Below are 14,926 nucleotides of genomic sequence, written 5' to 3' on the forward strand. Positions count from 1 at the left end.
ATTCTATCAGTTGCCTACCTACTGTAATTGAAATCTTCACCACAGCCCTAATGTCCTCTTCAGCACCTTTGACTCATTCCTCAGAGCCTCTTCTCCCACCACAATTTATTTTTCTGAGAAGGATCTTGACAATTTTTTCCCAGTGAGAACTGATAAACAAATGATCTTCATAAGTGCTCCCTTCACTGGCTGCTCTGTTTCTCAAAGAGTCCTCAAGCCTGTCACAAGTTATAAAGTTTGCCAACTGCTGTCCTCTGCTCACCCTCTTTATGCGTTTCTCCATCTGATCCCCTTTTCCCTTCAATCTCTCACTCTCTTCTTTCTTTTTTGTCACATATTTTCAAGCTTGCCTTAACCTTTCATTTATTCAAGATATCCCAGTGTTTACCAACCTGTTGTTCTAAGAGGCTCTCATCCCTGAATACATGGAGCATACTACAATCATTTCCATCTAATTCCCACTCTTTGTGTTCAATGGGAACTGCTCAAACCAGTCTGTACTTTCTCCAGTCTAATCAGAGTGGGTACTCCACCTTTGACCCTGAGTCAATCAGCTGTTTTAACTTCAATCATCATACTGCAGTGCTCTCCTTTTTTGGCTTCCATAGCACTACTCTCTCCTCCATGTTCTCCTTGGTGAATTTGCCTTCTCACATCTCCAGTTGTGGAGGTTACAGGGGAGCCAAAGAAAAAACCTTACACAACTCAAATAATGATCTTAGAAAAGTCATTTTCTCAGTTTCTTCTTCTTTTTTTTGTCTGTATTTTTTACTGACTGTTATTGTCAGGTGACTCTCCCTTTTTTCCAGCAGCTCATTTGTCCTTTCTTCACTCTGTGTCGATTTCCTCCTCAACTCTTGTTTTCAAGGCAGCACCTTTGTGCTTTCTCTGGAACACTTCAGATGCTTCTGCAAAGCTGGTTCTTCAAATTCCTCCTCAAAATGTGCCTTTACCAGGTTCCCTACAGAAAATCCTGCTTGTCATAATGGCTATTATCTTTTTTCCCCTCTTACTTCATACTGACCTATTGCCTTTTGCCCTCAATCTGCTGTACAAATTCTGAGAGTGTTTCCGCTGTGCTTTAGCGAGGGCTGATGCCGTGAGTCCTGCTCACGAGTAGAGCTCAGAGGTGCTGTGGAAAAGAGCAGTGAAGGGAACAGTAAAGGCCAGGAGCAGTTGAAGTCTTGGCTGTATCCCTGCAGAATGGGCCTGGCACATTATTCTAACAGTTAATATTTTTGGCAAGAATACAGATATGGAAACTATGTCCATGTCCAGATGTGCATACAGAGAGCTGCCAAAACAGAGCAGTATGCACTGTAACATGTGCTGTTTTCATATCTACAGAGAGATGCAAGTCCTTACCTTGGAAAAAGTGAAATGATGAATAAACTCTGGGATCAGCAGCTATGGTTCTGGGGTGCTTAAAAAGCTAAGCCATTCCCTCCAGCACCCTTTTGTTGTAATCTCCCTCCAAAGATATTAAAAATACAGAAATCTTTACCAGGTTGTGGTTGATCTAATTTATAAAACATTTTCTGGATATTAAAAGCCAGGGCAATGCACTTGTAGCTTTTAAATTGTGTTAAATATACTGTAAACTCCCTGAAAGAACCTTTCATTGAAGATTATTGGATGAAGATTTGAAGATTAAAGTGTCTAGATTAAAGATTAATGTGAAGTGCACTGGGATATTGTTTGATGTATAAGGAGCTCTATAGTATATTTATCATGCACTTTTCAAAACTGCCTGGGGGAATTAGACACCCACTTCCCTACATGTCTTTGAAAATCTCACTCTAAGGAATTTGTTGTTACATAGTGAAAATGGTAATATTTTCATTGGGAGCTTGAGTCAAAGAGGAAAGGAGAGATGTGGAGACCCTCTGCATTCATCTAGGCCTTCATGATGACTCCTTACAGGTTTTATTGTTCTGAATTTGCTCTGTCATTGTAGAGACAGCTTGAGTGCTACGAGATCATAAAACTGCTCTGACCCAAGAACACTGCTCCACCTGCCTATGTATTTCTTGTCATCAATCCCATTTCTTCTTTGCTCTCACTTCAAGATAGATTTTGTGTTCTCCTAAAGAGAAGTAATTTAAGCAGTGCATAACATAATCATGCCAACATTAATGCAACAAATGTATACGTGTACATGTCTGTATTACAATAACATATGCAAATTTATGCAAAAATAATTATGTTATACATGTATTTATTTTTTTAAATAATCCTTTTGCTGGAGTTTTTCTTAGTCATTTTTTTTGTCAAGAAACAGAAATACTTTAATGAAAGAAACCTTCCACATATGGTAGAAATTACAAGTTTTCTTGTTCCTGAAGTGCTGCAATACAAATAAACTGTTAAATGCCAACTCTGAATGTTATTTTTCAGATGTTAAGAGAGATAGTCCTGTACTAAAACTATTAGGAGGCAAATTTATTTGAACTTCAAAACCCCTTTGATCTGAAAGGAAAATGAACTGCGTGTGAGTTGTACGCTTCGTTAATTTAGGGTTGGCCAATTTTGTGCATTTTTGTTTGCTTGCTTTTTTCCAGGAGGTATCCTGCTATTGAAATTTATTAAAATTAATACTGCAATACACTGTTATTTTTTTCTGGTAAAATCTGTTGGATTGCTTTCATGAAAGGACAGTTTTTCTCCAGAAAGTACCCTCTGAGAATCAGTGCTGAGGTTCACAGGCACTTGAAAAGTCAATGTGCAGGTGTGTTGCATTCAGAGCTATTGTAGTGGTCTTATCATTAAACCTGCAGTAGGCATTTATAAAATAAGGCTTTCATGGGTACTGGCTAAGTGTGATTAAAAATAATCATCTGTCTGATGAGTATTTTCCTCTGACTTTTGGCAGGATAACCCATCTGAAATTGTGCCAGAGTTTACAGGAACACTGATGCCAGCAATTTAAGGATCTTCACATTCTGTCTCAGTGGTAAGTTCTAAAGATGCCATAGTAAACCATGTTAGAATATTAGTGGTGTCTGTTATGTTAACACTAAAATGGAATCTGTGTGAAAAATTAAGCACTTCCCCTTGACCAATACAACGATAGAGAGATAATAAGAACATGTATTGATCTGTGAGAGATTGAGCTCAGGAGCTCAGGAGCTCAGGACACAAGTTCTGAGCAATTTTAGTCAGACTAAAATCAAAAGGGCTTTTTTTATTGTCCTCTCTACTAATGTAACTGCTCTCAGAAGGTTTGACATTGTACATTTTAGAGAATGTAACCATTGGGCAGACTCCAAAGTGAAAGTAAAATGAACCAAAAGGAAATCCAGTGGCTTCTTCTTTCTGAAAACAAAGCAATAATTTGTAAAATTACAAATTACTTTTCTCTTCTAATGCTCTCTCTATTGTAATTAGTCTGATTCATCAAACCTTGAGTCAGATTTTCAAATACTGCTGTGGAGAAACTTGTAGGGAGACGTAATCTATGCATCTTGAAGCACAGAAGTCCTGCTGCAGAGATGATTTCCCAGCTTTTGTAAAAGAAAGGGAAGAGAGGGTAGCTGAATCCTGCTGTACTTCTGTGTCATTTGGAATAGACCTTCTGCAGTAGCTGGGTAGAGCAGAGTAGTTCTTTAACTGGAACTTGTGTTGGTGCCTAAGTGCTCAGCTTTTTCAGGAAGAAAGGCCTAATTTTATATTATATTATTTGTGATAATATTGTTGGTCAAAATGATTCTCCATTATGCCAAGTACCTGGTGGAGTGTTTTGGGCCCTGGGCAGGTAGGAGGCATGGGAAGTCACCCTGCTCCATGTGACACTCGTGCACACAGCAGGGACCAAGGGCCACTGCTGCAGGCAGGGCTGGGCCAGCCCTTGGACTCACCCTGGCCAGTTGTGCTCATGCTGCTTTTAAAGCACTGCAGTACAGAGGTTAAGAACCATCACTTCCAAGTCCTTACAGTTACAGGATACTGAAGTATGTATTTTTTTGAATTCGATTACACTGCAAAAGCAAGAACTTTTCTGACATGGAAACATTCCTCTAGCAATTTATTATCATTAACCAAATACTTCAATAAAATTACTGCTTCAGTTTAAAGATGAATTCAACAACAATAGCATTCCTGTTCAGTCATGCTCTATTCATACAAAAAAATGAGCATTGTGCTGTGTTATCATGAATCCTCAAGACAGATTACATTTCATTATTGCTGGGTGACTTTTATAATGTGGGAATGTGATTCTAATAAAGGACAGTATCTCCCTCAGAGCATACTGTTCTAGCAATGTTCTTTATTAGAAATAAAAGAATGCAGCATTCATATCATGTTACTTGATCACATAACCAGTGTGCAGAACAACAAATTATCAAGGCAGTTTTGTGAGGAAATCATATGATCCTAACAACACTATTCTTAACTTTTCAAATTGTTTTTTGACATTACTAAATCTATAAGCACTTTGACTTAGTGAGTTGAAAGTCAATGCTGTTCTGGCAGACAGAATTCATGAAAGCCAGAAGTGACTGGACTAAACTATTAGATCTTTTTTTTCTGAAAAAAAGCAAGACAGTAATGACCTAGCAAAGGAAAATAAGAGAGCTGCATTTGTTGTCTCTTAGCTGAGGCAAATGAAAATCCATCATAAGTCATCTGAGGCCCAGCCCTGTGACAAAACTCCCACGCACCTCAGCAAGAGTCACTCAGGTAAATACAAACTATAACTGACTTACAAAAAGTCCTTTAGGATCTAGGAGAAAAATTTAATGGACTAGAAAGAGGAACTTCCATATTCATGTTATCAGTAAATACACAGCATATGCTTCAGAAGGAGCAATGACCTTCAGGGCACACAGATGACCAGCTCACTTGTTGAACTGTTATGGAGTTTAAAAATAGTTCAATATTCTGTGCAATTAAAGGAAAGTGTGTATATGGACGTCTGTTAAATGAGGAAAAAAGAGTGTTCCTTCTTCCTGCCTTTCTTTATTTGACCATCCCTTCACACTTCATTTCAGCCTTTATATGGGTTTTGTGTTCATACTTTATTATATTTTCTTGAGGCAAGAAAGATTTTCAATGAGAAGTTGATGAATGTCCATATTAAATTGGATCCCTTTTTTAATTAAGTTCATCTAAATTTAATTTTGCAATTTTACTTCAGTAAACTCATCTGACTCCAGATGTTGAATATGATTTTTCTATTCCTCCTCTCACATAATTTTACCTGTAAAAGATTTATTACTTAGAGAGGCATTTCTGAACACTTTTGACTGTTTTTAGCATGTGTGGCTGGTAAACATGACCAATTAGCATCCAAAAATACCCCTCTGCACCCAGGCCTTCTTTCAATAGAGTATTACTTTTATTATTTGAACTTTAAACAAATAATCAGCTTTTTAAAAAGCATTACCAACATATTTAAAATAATAAAGGGATATTGAATTTTACATATCTTTCAAAAGTAAAAGAGAAGTCTTCAGAAGCTACAGGATTACATAAGAAAAAATGCAAGAACTACTCACTTTGATTAAAGGAAATTCCAAACAATTTGAGGAGGTGGTTGGACCCTTTTCTTTCATTACAGCTGCAGTGATAAATTGTTTGGAGCATGTTATTTGGACTTTGTAAGCATGGGAACCATATACTGGAGTGCCTGTTGGTCTTAAGATTTACTAATTTTTGAAGATTTACTCATTGCACTTACAAGAGCAAAGAAATTGCAGATTTAACTGTCACTGCATAGTTTTCATATTCTGTCATGGCTTCTGGATCAGTGTGAATGGCTCTAATTTTAAGAATTACCCAGAATCCACTCCTTAAATCTGGACATATCTAATAACTCTGTATGTGACACATACACGGCATTGTATCATGAAGGCTCTGCTTCTCATCAAAGAAACGGATACCCCAATTAAACTTTCAGATAACACTAAAAGGAGAATAGTCCAATTGTAAAAAAAGGGTGGTTGTATTCTTCTTTTTTTTCCTTCGCAGTGAAATCACTTTCCTTGAGATTTTCTTCTGGTTTAAGCCTCTTGATACAATAATTTGAAATATTTATCCATGCAGTCAATAAATCCAGTTTTGAACATTTGTGTCAGTGCAAGGCTCATGGGATGCAAACTGCTGGGGGTGTGATTGGCAATGTGCTACTCCAGGTTTGTTTGGAGATTTCTTCAGAACAAGTGGCACTCCCAGAACCAAGCAGCAGCAGTGCTAATATGAATCAACTTCTCTAGTTTCTCCTTTCATATTCCTCCAAGCCCCCATAATAGTACTTGGCTCTGGCTGAAGGGTTTGAGGAGGTGTTGTTGTTGCTGTAGTGTGTTAGGGAAGGGAAGCAGAGTGACCAGCTGGGAGATGTCAGTGGTGAGTCTCTAGAGCTGTGTCTGATGATTTTCCATAGGCACTGGGGGAAGGCAGTTGCAGGGAACCTCTCAGTCAGAGCAAGACCATAAACCCTGGAAATCTGGCTCTTCTTTTGTACTCAGATCATCTCTTTCTGGTGAAAAAATGACCTTCTAGTGAAAAATCTCATCTCTGTAAGTGTTAGATTTAAGCATCTTTCTCATAATGCATTCTACTACCTTTATATTAATTCATCTGTGTTTCCTAAAAGGACTTTTCTCCCTTCATCAATAACAGGTGTGATTTACTCGTTTTTCTAGCAAAAGAAAGAAACATAACAGTCCTCCATTGGGTGAAATACTTCTGAGCTTGAAAGGCTTCATGTGTGAGTCTGGATGGGACCCAAAGAAGGAACCACTTAGAAATTACAAAATGACACATTTTATGTTATTGTTAAATTGTGGAAATTTTCTGTGTATTTGCTGAGATTGTAACCATCCAGGCTGTTTTCAAAGACACTGGAGAAGGGGATGTTAAACCTCCATGGTCTTAAGAATTCCTAATGACTGCCTGCCAATACGGCTGGATCCCGCAGGGTAATGGGGGGAATGCCTACCATGTAAATATAAAGGGGGTTATTTAGGAGACCCAGTGAGCTGTGAATTATTGCCTAGGTTGTCAAAAAAAAAAAAAAAAAAAAAAAGGAAAATGAATTGTGAAAAGGAAAGAACGTGTACTGAGTTCTGAATAGCTTTGTAAGACTTTTTCTGAGATAGATGGGGAAACTTATATACACTCTCTGCAAAAAGAGATATCTGTTCTGTCAGATTGCAGATGCATCAGCCACCCAGATTGCTGTGAAAAACCCATTAAAGAAACAAAACTGGGTTATTTTTATGCCTGAAAAATGCATGAATCAGAAGAAAATAATATTAGTTCAATAAGTGAATTTAAGATCTTTGTGGATCTGGTTTCTGGTGAAGTAAGGCAAATGTTTTCACTGCATTTAATAGGACCTGGCCTAGACCCTCAGAGATTAAAGAGTTGAGAGCTGGATTGATAGCAGAGGTAGTAGGGACCTTCCAAGCCTGGTTCTTGTTGTGCATCATTAACACAAAATAATTGAAATTGTAAATTTGGAAATACTTTCTAAATATTTCACTTAATGTGCAGGAGCTCATAATCTATATCCCAAATGGATAGTCTGAAAATCTGCACTGTGCACTTGTGTAATACTACATATATGCAAATATTTAATTTTTTTAATGGGAAGAATTTAATCTAAATTATGAAACCGATCTTTCTGTTCACTTCAGGCACTTTGTCACTATTGAGGCAAAAAGCCCTAGAGTAGTAAGATCTAAACAGGACACTGTATTTATGATATGAAGCTCACACAGTCTCTCTATTTTTTGCTCCTTTACATGGTAACTAGAACTTGCTTGCTCTCAGCATTATATCTGTTTAAATGGAGCCTGTGGGTTTGGAAGCATGGTGAGAGAAAGAGCATATGAAAAGGAAACTTCTATCAGCTGTGTTAAGTTTTTGCAGCTACTTCCTTCAAGCAGATCTGACTAGGAATAGTGTCTTGGTTTTCAAAATTCAAGCTTTTTTATTTTTTAAAATCCCACTTTCAGTAGAATAAATAAAATTTTATGCAAAGACTGAATAAGAGGAGAAGACTAAGAGCACAGAATGCTAAGGAAAAAGTATTTCTCAAGGAGTTGATTTTTTTCAAGAAAAAGAAGTTTGATATTTTATTTTGCTGAAAATGAACAGCTGAAATTAACAGAAAAAGTAAATGTTTTATCTAGATGTGAAGGTGGAGTAGAATTCTTCAGATCTCTGAGTAATTGCTGTTAAGAACTTTCCCTCCTGAGCTGAGTGGTTCTAAATTAAATTGTTTGTTTTTCAATATGAATAAGATTTTCTTATCAGTTAGCTTACATATAATCAACTTAAGCACAGTTTTAGAAAGAGATGAACCATGTCAGTGTATTTCCCAAGATGAGAAATTAATACCTGATGAACTTCATTCTTCCAAGATAAAAAATAATGCACAACTGGAACATTTATTCCTGGTGATTCTGTTAAGTAGTGGATATGGTGTGGATTCTTGTTAGACAGAGAATGTTCACCAAATTATATATAAACATACTAACACTTCTTGTAAGTAGTGAAATATCCCCAAATGTCTTAAAGATTTTACCAATAGAGATTTTACCAATAGAACTGTTTGAGAACATCAAAATGTAATTAAAGGCGACAAATCAGCCAGAAAAGAAGATTTGGTTTTGAACAAAACCAGTGGTTTTCAAACCACTGAAGTATGCACATGTATTTGAACCATTGCCTTATTTTTTCTAAGTTTCACCTGGCAAAGATAAATGTGAAACTGTGGTCTGAAAGTAAACCCAGGCCCCAGGGAGGAGGGAGAAATTTGTAGTGAGACAAAGTGAGGTCGTGCAGAGGATTTGGCATGGAGTTGAGTTCCATTTCCTCCAAGCAGACTGAGATACAGCCCAAACTCTGTAAGAGATCCTGGGAGGGTCTGTAGGCAGCTGTTTGGGTGCCTTCCAGGGAGCGAGGGTTAGTCCTTTCCTGGTAAAAGAAATATAAAATAGGATGTTTGGAAAAGAGGATCATATAAAGGCAGGTCAGTAAGCATTTTACATGACACTGGTGCTTTGTGACTGTGTTACATGTGCAGGTAGGAGCTCTTCAGAAACAATTCTCCCTTTTTACCAAGGTCTGAGCTAATTAGATTTCCATGTCATGGAGTGATGGGATGATACTGTATTCTATAAAAATGGAATCATTCTTCATTCATGAGAATTAATAGTACACAGTACAATCAATTCATTAATTAGTTTCTTTATTTTCTTTCTTAGCAAACGTTCATAGTCAAAGTGCAAACAGTAAGTAGTAATTTAAAACAAACAAACAAACAAAATACCCCAAAGAAACAAATGAAAAAAAACCACAAAAACCCTACTGGTCCTTCAATTGTATCTGTTACATGCTAGTGCAGAATTACTAATGAGAACATGTTTAGGTATAAATAAATCTTTTATCTTCATTATAACTCTACTGTGTTCCTACAGTGAAGTCATCCACACAGAGCTGATTATGGGTTGAAAGCCTCAATAGCCTCTTTTATTTATAATAAATATTGCATACTAATGTTAACAATGTCATTGTGCAGTGTCTCAATGGAGGATTATGACTTCATGTAATGTTAGCTTGATGTCTCTCCTCTCCTGTAATGGAGTCAATTTTCCTTACAAAGGAGATGAGAATCACTTATTCACAAACCTTGTAACAAATACTCTATGTGTGTACTGTGTTAACCCAATATTTAGGTGGCACAATTGAGCTCAAAGACAGAAAAGGCGGAGTTGAATTCAGTGCTTAATCTTAATTTAGCCCTGTTGTGTTCACTGATGTGCACTTTAAAGTTAGAAGTCTCCATTTCCCCCCAAATATTTGAAAAGTGAATTGCTACATTTTTAGGTGTAATTCCACAAATAGGTGTGTGGAATATTCCTAAAATGTGCATGACTATAAATAACAGAATGATAAACCTGACTTTGTGGCACACAGCTCGTGCAAAGAGAGGGTGAGATGTATTTATATTAATGAGCAAAGAGCAAGGCAATCTTCCATCAGCTACCAGAGCCAAACAGCACGTTGGGGAATAGGGACCCATCTCAGGCAGCTCTTAGGCACATGCTCAACCTCAATTATGGCATCAATGGGATTTCAGAAAAACCTTCAACACTGTGGAGAAAAAGCAACTCGTGCATTGGCATGAAGACTCATATTTATATAATAAAGCAAAATCTTGAGTAAACTACAGCACAGTCCTTTGATGCATGTACAGAGATATCGTGTAATATTAACATAGCACAATTGGATGCTTAGCTCCTGAATGCCTTCAAAATAATTTATCTGAATGCTCTTGAGGGAAGTTCAGGCTAAGATGAAAGGCATAAATCTACCTAACAGCTAACAAATAATTCACATTAGCTGAGGATATGTGCAGAATGCAGGATTTTATGATAACTAAAGGGCAGAATATTACAGCTCTTGTCAAAATACCAGTTCATATTAGTGCAAGTCTGCAACTTAATATAAACAATAAAATTAAACAAGAGTTACCTAAAACAGAATTCAAATAGTAAAGGAAACCTTTTTTAGTGGAATAGGATACCTCTGGTAGGAAACAATTTCATAACCAATTCTATCATCCCAGTTTTTTTATATCAGTATAAAAATTAGATGTCACATTGACCAGTGCAGGTACTGTAAATACAGAGATATTTCTTGCAGAGAAAAGAATGTTTGATATTTGAGAAACTTATTTCTCACCTAAACTAAACTCATGTCTATATTTTCATTAGAGTATCATTTCTATCTGCAGTATAATCCTGCCTGGTTTGTCTGGAGATCTTTCAACATGGTGATATTTTTATCTATGTTACAAATATGTATTTCAAGAGTTATTATTTCAATTATTTATTTTAGGAACTGCTGGCTAGGTTGTCTTCTTTCTGCCAGTATAAATTTGGAAGTATTCCACCCATGTCAGAAGTCAACTTCACATCTACACCACTGTGTCTATAAAGGATTAAGCATTTATACCCTCTGGTCTGTTTTCTAAATTTAATTGCATGCTTGTAACTTTATTTTGAGTTTTCTTTTGTTTTCTTATTAGTATGTACTAATTAGGAATAATTTTAAACTTCAGAATTGTGTGAATTGTGGTGGAATGAACAAGAGACAATATGTACATGATACCCTGTGGCTGGAAGAGATGATGGGCTCGTGTGTGCACGAAGGAAATTGCTTAGGAATTACCTGATATTTTTGCCTGTAGTTGGTGGAGTGACAAGAGCCCAGGATTGAAATGAGTGTGAAAGGAGGGGAGCAGTGAACAGATGTAGTTCCAGCTCGTTGACAAGGTAACATTTCAGGGGAGGTGTGTGATGCTTTTGGTGCTCTGGTAGCACAGATGTGTTTATTGGTAGAATTTGTTACCTCTGTGTTGTTAGCTCAGCTAAAAAAAAAAAAAAAAAAAAAAAAAAAAAAAAAAAAAAACCAAAAAAAAAAAACCAGACTTACTAAAATTAACTCCAAAAGGACAGGGTTCTCTGTAGGATCCTTGGAGAACTAAAAATTTCTATTACCTCTGACTCAATTCTGTGTCCCTTTACTTCAGTGGGGACTGTTCACCTGGTCGGTCAGTCCCAGTGTTTGGTCACTGCACTTTGGGACTCTGCCCTCGCTGCAGGAGGGCTCAGGCACAGCAGGGCTGCAGTTTTGGCATGGGGTAAATAACCAGACAGATGTGAGGCTCCCTACATCAGCCATCCTCACAACATAAAAAATTCCAGAGGAGTTTTCCTTCAAAATTTCCTTCAAATACCTGCTGAATCATGTAACAGCCCAGCACAAAAGCTGCAGGTCTTGAGAATTTTAAAAGGAGTGAAAGTGGGGAGTTTTGCTGAGATCATATTTCCATTTTATGGGATGCATTTCCAACTGGACTTCCACCTCTTGTAACAAACAGGGGCCAAAAGCTCCTTCTGAGTGAGGGAATTCCCCATTTCTGCAGGTTCCCTCTGGCCATGCTGGTGGACATGCATGGAGGAGCCTCCCTGAACAGCCCCAGGGCTTTGCCCCCTGCTGGAGGCCAGTGAAGGATGGTCATTCTCTCCCCTCTCCTACCTGGAGTGGTGCTGGGCACACATTACAGCCTCTGCAGTGAGAGCCACACATCAAAGGAAAACTGATAATTAGCCTCATGTTCAATTATAGACCCAAAAATTGACTGAAAATTGACGTTCAAAAAAAACCCAAAAACCACAAAAAAACCCACAAAAAACACAAGTTCAAATTTTGCTCTCACTATGCTCATTACAAAAATCCTCCAAAAATTGTCTCTTGAACAAATAAGCCTCTACTTACCTGACTAAAGGAGCAATATTTAGATTCCAGTTCAACAAACAGGAGAAATTTGGCAAATCTAATGTTTTCAAATCAATTTGGTATGTGTTATGAGAATAATGACAGTTGCTTTTTAATTTTTTTTCTTTAAAAATGTAAAGGAGAAAGAAGAAAGTTGGCTTTTGATAAACAGAAAAACAGTGCTTTAAATAGCTAGAGCAGTGATAAGGCAAAGAGCTTCTAAATAAATGAAGCATGAAAGGGTTTTTTTTAAAACTAAATGAAAGTTGTGTATTCATCAGAACAGCTTTAAATTTTGCAAAACAGGACAGCAATATATTTTATAGTTTTGAGCAAGGAAGCAGAGAGTTTTGCCATATGTACAACAACTCTGCAAAGTAGACAAATAACAATATCTAAAGCTCTTTCACCTTGACTAAAGAAATTCTGTAAGATTGAAGTAGTTTTTATTCTGCCACAACAAAAGGACACTGGCATCTGGAGTTTGATCAAACTGTTCTATTGGCTGGGAGGTTTGCCTTTCAACTGTGTTTGATATGATATTCAATTCATTTTGCCAAAATATTTAAGCCAAGTATTGCTATTAAATCTTTTATATTGCAGAGATTTTTGTCAACAGACACACAAGGATTGGGTGTTAAGTGGAGTTAATCATTGAACTCAGAAAAGATAAACACTGGGGGAGTTCTCTTGTACAAAAAAACCACCATGCAAGCTTCTGCCATTTCTATAATTAATATCCCATTTTCAGAATACTATAGGTAAAATATCAAATCTGTCTCTCCCTCTGATCTCTATTCATATATGTCTTGTAAAACCTATTAGAAGAAATAGATAATTAAAATAGAAAAAGCCATGTATTTGCTGCAGCTTCTTGTGTATTGAATCTTTTGAAGTTTGCTTTAAGCAATTATATCTGAGCACTTCTTTTGGAAGCCTAAGAAATAACATAGAAATTGTTGTTTTCTCACTCTTTCAATTCTTTATAAATACTATATAACATTATAATGAGAGATAAAATTCATGTAGCCTTTGAAAAACAAATTTTAAAAGGAAAAAGGATTTCTATAGAAAAAAGTAGTGTCCTGCATTTTCCCTGTAGCCTCCAGCATGCCCAGAACAGTGACTTTTTAAAATGGTATTTTGAATTGGTGTTTGTAGTTTCATTTTACTTCTTGATTTACATTGTAAATGTGGGCATCCCTTAAATGGTAAGTATATGTAGCATGTCTTAAAAGGTAAATATATATGGCAGCGGTGTGGTTCAGTGTTTTTGTTGTTACTGTGCACTCAGGTGTGGGTAATCCCTGAGCAGAGATTAGCCCTGTGATGGGAGCTGCTATTTGCAGCCATTTGGCAAGTGATCCCTTCCCATGCTAGAGAGAAGTAAGGGCAAAGCTGCACAGGGTTATACTGAGTAATGTTCAGCAGATTTTCCTGTGGTATTACTGAAACTCTAGCTTATAATTCTTAAAGCAAGATCTACGCTCCATCACCAAAAGCAGCGAGGTGTGGTAGTCAATTGTGGTTGGGTTGTGGGAGAGAAAATCTGTGGCACAATCCTAGATAAGAAATAGATCATAGCCTGACAACAGGGCAACCCTTGGTACCTAATGAAGCTGTAGCTCCTAATGAGCTTGTCCTCCTGAACCATTGAGGATAATGGATCTCTGCAATTCTGGAGTCCTTTCCCCATTTCACAGAGCCCAGGCCCAACTGGGAGGCACTATGACATTTAAGGATGAGTGCCATTTTCCATTGCTGACGCTTCAGTTAAAATGATTTGTCCTTGTGTTTCTTATTTTCCATAGTAATCACTGCCATAACTCTGTGTCCAGTGGCATTTGAGTGTGAAAGTGACACCCACACCAGGGAAAATGTCTGCAGAAGGAGCCCACAACATGGATCCAAACTAGGACACAACTCTTGCTAAAGTAGCATCATCCTGGGTGGGTCTGTAGCACTCTACCCCAAAAACCTGACTGAAAATTCCAGCTGCTCAGGCCCTGCAGCTCAGCAGGATCAACTGCAGGCCAGTGCTGCTCTGGATTTCGAATAAGGGATTAGGTAGTGCTCCTGTCTTCCTTAACACCTGGCTGAGCAGGAGGGCTGGAGTGCCTGGTGGGATCTCAGGTATGGTTTAGGATCTCAGGTATGGTTTAGGACCTGCTGGTAGGGTACACACCTCATGCTGGTGTTCATTGCCTTTCATTGGGTAGGCTGATGGCTCCTTGATACAACTGGTTTGGCAGTGCAGCACAAAAATCACAGTATGGATGCCACAAGTCTTACAGGAACTGCTCTATTCTACAGGAACTCTAATTTGCCAGCACCCTGAAATATTAATTTTCCCCACTACTTGCTTTGGCTGCTGCTGTTCCTGCTGTGACTATAGCAGCACCAAACCTTACAGAGCTTGCACATGGCAGCTCACCATGCAGCACAGAGGAAAGTCAGGCGAGGAGTAATCCCACTAAGATGTTGTTTAAGAAATTTCTGTGCCACTTATTGGCTCCCTGGAAATGACAGGAAAGACTTAACAGTGACTCTTAAAAAAAAGATAATTCCATTTAATGTTATTATAAGGGAGATGGTGAGTCTACCTTAAGCTTTTGGAGTGTCTATAAAAGAT

General features: G+C 37.6%; 1 long non-coding RNA gene across 1 annotated transcript in view; it reads left to right on the plus strand.

Moving 5' to 3' along the window:
- The window catches only part of LOC117001823, a 100,391-nt gene that overhangs the window by 77,395 nt on the left and 8,070 nt on the right, over positions 1–14,926 (plus strand). Inside the window, exon 2 of the long non-coding RNA XR_004419134.1 lies at positions 2,873–2,953. This is a non-coding gene — a long non-coding RNA (uncharacterized LOC117001823). The remainder of the gene's footprint in view (positions 1–2,872; positions 2,954–14,926) is intronic.

The sequence above is a fragment of the Catharus ustulatus genome, chromosome 12 (assembly GCF_009819885.2).
Source record: "Catharus ustulatus isolate bCatUst1 chromosome 12, bCatUst1.pri.v2, whole genome shotgun sequence".
NCBI lineage: Eukaryota > Metazoa > Chordata > Aves > Passeriformes > Turdidae > Catharus > Catharus ustulatus.